The following is a 6550-nucleotide window of genomic DNA, read 5'->3' on the forward strand; positions in this document are numbered from 1 at the left end:
TCTTACTTTTGATGTTGTGTAATTAGTATTTATATTTCATTTTAATATATTAAACAGTCAAATACGTATACGGCCACTGGGCAATATATTGTTAAAATAATAAATACTGAAGAGATAAATTAGTGTTATATTGAAAAGTGAATTTTATTTTTCCCTTAACAATTCCGTACGCACAAAAGCAAACACATTTTAAATGTAAAGATACTTTATGCTTTGTGTGAATTTGACATCTATGATAAAAATTGATATCTACATTTTTCAGGATCAAGCGTTTATTAAATAATCATGAAGAACACTTACAAATGAACTAAAATATTTTTTAAATAGTTTGACTCAAAGTTGAGTAAGCCCTTGCACGTACATAAAGAACATTGAGAAAACATGTTCACTAACCACATCTCACGCCCACATCCTCCACATGAGAACAGCCGGTTGTACCCCATCCACTAGCGCTACACTGGTCTATGTCGAATTCTGAACCAGAGCATTGAAGATTGAACAATATGTTTCCGGTGCCTGCACCGAAATGCGCGTTACCAAATGCTTTGCCGCTGTGCACAAAAAGACAATTATAGTTATTTAATTGGCTCAGTCTTTTAAGTGATCCGAAGCAAACAGAGAACATGACAATTTGGTTTTTATTACTTGCTGCTACATAGTATATTTCAGTGGATTATAAACATTTGTCATTGATGTTGAAAAAAACGGTGATCACTCGAATGCAGTAAAAAACAATATTAAAACGACCAAATACTAGTATAATGGTCTTAATCATGCGTTCTGAGCAATGTGTTCCAAACAAAGTGGTTAAAGTTGTAAGAACTGACGATCCCTAAGATAAAAAGAAAGCAATGACTGCAAAGCTTTCTGCTAGTTTAAATTTTTTGTGTTAATATAAACTAACGGAAAACATAAAAATGTAAATTTCGGCAACTAACTTAAACTAAATTATTTAATGAAATTATACGCAAATTAATTCAAGGAGCACACAAATAATAATAGATTGACCTGTAGTCAGTTTATAAACAATAATCTGTTTTATAGGAATAATAATTTCGCACAAGACGTGTATTTGTAAACATGTGCAATCGAATGTGTTTTCTATTTAAACGCGCAGGTTTTTCCGATATAAAAAAGTATTTTACCTAATATTTTATTAAAGGCATTACATCGTGTAACAGGTTGTAGCAAAGTATTGACCTTCCGTATCCTAACGTCCGGCATATGACAGATGCAGCAATGTCATTAAAAGCATCATCACATATGGTTCCATATAACCCATTGAATTTCGCGTGCACCGTTCCTTCGAAAGGATTTGCCCCGCCGGTTAAATAAACTGTGAAAAGATTATATTGTGTATCATGGCATAAGAAGAATAAGGCATAAGAAGAATAAGCCGTGTGTATGAAAGCCCTCGATTTTATCACGGGCATGCTACAATGCATGTATTAAACTTAAACAAGAATTATTAATTCAACATTTACTGTAATATTATCCATGACATTTCTTTAATGACCAATCATTATTGCAATAGTGTGCTGTTATGGTTCAATGACCAATGTTATCTTTAATTGATTGGAAAAATACACGCAACCATTGTTTCTTAAGCCGTAGTACACGATACAGTATCTGCATACCTGAACTTGCACTGACCAATGATATAATCACATCGAAAACGCAGCAAACAACAAATTGATATTTCTGAAAAGTGTAATAGTTTCGCAAAGTAAGTCGAACCATTCCAAATTAAAGCACAATTTGAATTTCAATAGACTGTTCACCTTTCCTTTTTATCATGATACAAGTATTTATCAATAGAAAACACACTTGATCAACCTGCTAATATAAACCAACGTTACTTCTCGTTATGTTACTACGTTTACAATGACAATCGGTACATGAATGCGAAGTGTCTTTTCCATGAAACAAAGTACATTTTATTTTATATTACTTTCAGTTAACGATTGCTACTACTTTATGTTCATTTTTACATAATTTAATGTCTATTTAGAAAAGCGCGTGCATTTAACTGTTATTGAAATTGTGTCACTCAAAACATTTGGTTGTCTAGAAAAATGTGCCTGCCATTAAAACATTCTACTATGTGTTTAAACAAGTGAGAGAAGAAAAAGTACACACATGTGTTTGTAAATAATAATTTAAGTATAATGTGGGATGTGAGTATTGCACGAGGTTAATAAGAAAATGTCTTTTTGTGTCTGTTAAAATATAATAATACTTCGAATTTAATAATTAAATGCGTTATGTGCAATTTCGTTGCCCCAAAACATACCATTTCGCCTATGTGGTGTTGAACTCCAAATCTGCCGCTTCCCTCATTACCACGCGTGCATATGATCTTGTTGCAAATTTTTTAATCATAATTTTCAGGCCAGACCAACACAAACTATGTGTTAATATAATTTAAAGTCCTAAGTACAAGAAAATGTCATAGTTGAATAACTTAATTATATAATGGGTTTAATAAAAATTTAATACCGTAGTTATATTCTAATAAGCGGCTTGTTGAACTTTTTTTCACCAATCATATCTTAACAAGTACGAATCGTTTGATTGAGTCCGATGGAATAAAGAGATAATTGTTGAATTAAAGTAGATTTGTAAAATCGTTGTCAAATTAAATTTGTATGCCATGTCATGTCATTAAAAATTCCTAAACTGACATTACGATTATCATTCAGTTGATTTGGGCTTACCTCTGAACATTAAAGATCCGTAAACACTACAAATCGACGACTTATATTGTAAAACAAAGGTAGCCCATTTAAATCAGTGTTTCTAATAGCAAAAGCAAACATTTAAACGCTAGATGTGGTCTGGTAACCTTTAATTAACGAGAAACAAAATGCTCGTTTTTATTTATTATTTTTTTTATAATATATTCCATTCGAATTTCCTGCGCCGATATCCGATCATTAACGAGCGAACGCGAGAGCGGCTTCGGACAGCGTCGGAACATGAAGTAGTTCTCATGAATATTTGTTATTAATTAGTGGAGCTTAAGCGAGGTCGTCCTGCGATTTAGGAAGAAAAAGAAAAAAGAGAGCGTGCATAAATCAAAGTGTATGTGGGGCAATACCTAATAAATGGAACTGCGTCAAGGAAAGAATGGAGTTTTCCCTTAATGTTCAACGTGCTCGTTGTAAATAGAAAGTCCAGGCAAGTGCGCTCCAAAGTATGCAAAGTAACGTAACCGAATGAATCCGATCCTAACTCGATATCACTTGTTAAATGGACCTAGATGACATAGTGAAACGATTTTTAGATGCTAAAAAGTTCCAGAAAGCATTTTAACGTTTTTAAACCAATGAAACTTGCTTTAGGATTTTTTCTGATGTAATTAACATTCGCATGGCACTTTTTGTTGTTGGAAGTTTTTATATACTAGCATAATAGTATTTGGTAATCTTTCTTTCAATTTGGCGAAAATTTAGGCTCAAACATAAAGAGGAAAATATGCATCGAGCTGTTTTTCTTGTTGGTAACTTTTTACATTATCCTTCGATTCTACCAATTTATCAGCACTGAATATTTAACGGTTATATTATTTCACTTTAAAGGCAAGTGTGTAACTTCAAACATAATAGTATTCTACACAACCAAAGGTAATGTAATTATATGCTATCAAAATTATCAATAACATGGCATTTATTCAAACGTCCACGCATGTACAAAAGCTTAATTTATTATATTGGGCCCTTAAAACTACATTAAATGGATGTTCTAATTCTTACGTTTATCTTCTGTGGGAAAATGTTGTCTGTGTAAGAGTTTGTTTCAGATTTTGATCCTACAAAAATGACAACGGCGTAAGTTTATATCGTGCATGTAATTCCGAAAGTGAAAAGAATTTGTAAACACCGAACTCCATCTCATTGAAGCAGCAATGAAGGTCACAGGCTAACTTGAGACAGTTGTTTATAAAAATAACAACAATTGTATGTACATTTGATGTAATGAAGACCTATATTAAAAGACGACGTGTGTAATAAGCAAGTTGAACAGAAAACCGTTGAATTAAGTAAGTCTGCGGCTTGCCATATTTAAAGTGTGATGTCCTGTCACAATATGAACAACTATCTTAACAATCCGGTTCTTCGTGAATATGACTTTAAATTAACGTTTTGTAATTAAGTGGTGACAGGTATGCTATTAAAACGTTAAGTATATAATAATTTAATGATTTTTAAACGAAATTCAATTCAACACAGCCGATAATGTTTCGATGTTTTAATTTTTGATTCGGTGGTCTGTTTTCTCTTCTGCGTAATGCTATTGGAAGCAGTGAAACGAGGAGATCACCGTCCGATTGTAATCTAACAGCCGATATATGTTTTGGATGAGTGGTACTTAAGGCTTTTTTCCGCAGTCTAATAAGAACATAAACATATTTATTTTAAAGCATCGTAAGATGATACTGGTAAGCGTTCACAATTTACTCGGAAGAATTTGAAGTTTCTGTTTTCATGTAATGAAATTCTTTATTCGAAGCTGATGCAGTTAATTAGTTATATTCCTCGCAATTATTTTCTTTGTCAATGCAAAGTTCGACAACGAAACAAACTTCGTACACAATTTGTATAGAACAATTGTTCAGCACATGATTATATATAAATTTTACCAGTTTGTAACCTTAAAGTGAAACAGTCGCTGGCCTCTACATGAATATATACAGGTGTCTTCAAATACCCGTATCAATAATGCACGTTATTTAGAATCTGAATTTAGAATGGGTTACGGATTTCAACGGAATATACTTGAGGGCCATGTTGAATGCATCATATAATACGTACTTACCACAATTTACATTGTCGACCCATCGCAAAAGAATAATGGAGTCGGTTAATTCAATTATTTTAGAATAAATGCATTACCTTTTGCACGGCATGTTTCTTTTTGTGGAAATAATGTTTTTGAGATGCAATTCTGTTATTGCAGCACTGTCTGTAGATTGTATCCGTCTAATGAAGAATGTATGCTTTGTATGTATAGTAACTACACGGATGCACTCGGATAAAATAATGCACTTAACGAAAATAAAATTAACAACCACTAAATTCTATTGAAAACCGCGTAAAGCGCATGCGCAAATAACATGTGCTATATATCGAAAATTAAAAAAGGGGGTAGCATGAGTGCATGAGAACAGTCAAATTCAAAATCTCAGTTGTATTTTTTTCAATATATGGTAGTTTTGTTATGGCTATTTCATCTTAAAGCCACTTATGCGGTAATGACTTGCCAAAACACCAACGTTATCCGTACACTTATTTCACCAATCAAAAGTCAAATTCAATGCGCAATAAATATTGTGCGTTATATCTCATGAAGAACGTAACGTTAACGTGTTTCGGGCCAAAATTTACTAGATATATATTTTGAACAGAAACTGAAATGAACATTAGGTTACAAATCAAAACGAAGTGTTATCGAATTTATTCTCCACTTAAACATTTTAGATAGCCCATGCAATATTTTGACTCTTATCTTCTGTGCGAAACACCAGATCTTTAGAGCAGTTTGTTCCAGATTATGATCGACCAGAAAGTGAGACCTCGTAATGAGTTCAAAGCGTGTATAAGGTTACATTAATTGTCAACAACGAAGCGGCAGATAGTACCGTGCAAATGGTCCACTCATGAACATTTTTTTGTAACACCGGGGGATTTGGCGCTAGTACAATATCTATGGAAATATATACCTATTTATAGACCCAGTCATTTCCGTTCGAAAAGGCCTAACCAAACTGACCATTCAAAGGTCGCCGTGGTGTAATGGATATGGTGTCCGCCTAACGACCGGGAGATCACAGGTACGATCCCCACAGAGGGAGCGTTCTTTAGATCTCCCCCATAGACACCAAGTACTGGTTGTAGGCACAGGAAATGGACTCGAGAGCGTTTATATAAGCCTTAGGCTTTCGATGCAATCGAGCTTAAATAAATAGATTTAAACTTAACTGACCATTCCTTACCATATGTTAAGCGGCCCATCCACACATAATAGCATTGTCAATTTTATTGTCAATAATGAAGCTTGACAATAAAATTGATATTGAATGGATGATATTGAAGACACCATTAATGTATTGATGAAAATCAGAGATCTCAAATATTTATTGACGAATTGTCAATTTTATTGATATGTGTTTTGCACCCTTCAATAATATTTAATAAATATTTATAGTATCGTCAAAATTTCCGTACAGTCAACATGGCTAATAAAGGGCAAAAAATGTTCTGTCAATATTATTGAGTCAATAAAATTGACAATGATATTGTGTGTGGATGGGTCGCTTAAAGGGCAAAAAATATTCTGTCAATATTATTGAGTCAATAAAATTGATAATGATATTGTGTGTGGATGGGCCGCTATATTAGGTTCGTCAAAATCGTCCAATAAACTGCGAGGTGTACAAACGTGCCCATGAATATTGTTTTCAATGAAGGCACGCTGTTTTTGTTTTATTAATCTAGTTAAGTTTGCATGCACTCAAATTAATTTTAAATTATGTATGATTTGTTAGTGG

At 33.2% G+C, this 6550-nt stretch overlaps 1 long non-coding RNA gene across 1 annotated transcript; it reads right to left on the bottom strand.

The window, feature by feature from the left end:
* Window positions 1-393: 393 nt before the first annotated feature.
* Window positions 394-2357, bottom strand: LOC127838069 (uncharacterized). Its single transcript, XR_008029633.1, has 2 exons — window positions 2294-2357; window positions 394-551 (listed from the first exon to the last, which is right to left on the bottom strand). It is a non-coding gene; the product is annotated as an uncharacterized LOC127838069 (long non-coding RNA).
* Between the last annotated feature and the right edge of the window lie 4193 nt (window positions 2358-6550).

This window comes from Dreissena polymorpha, chromosome 7 (assembly GCF_020536995.1).
Source record: "Dreissena polymorpha isolate Duluth1 chromosome 7, UMN_Dpol_1.0, whole genome shotgun sequence".
Lineage (NCBI taxonomy): Eukaryota > Metazoa > Mollusca > Bivalvia > Myida > Dreissenidae > Dreissena > Dreissena polymorpha.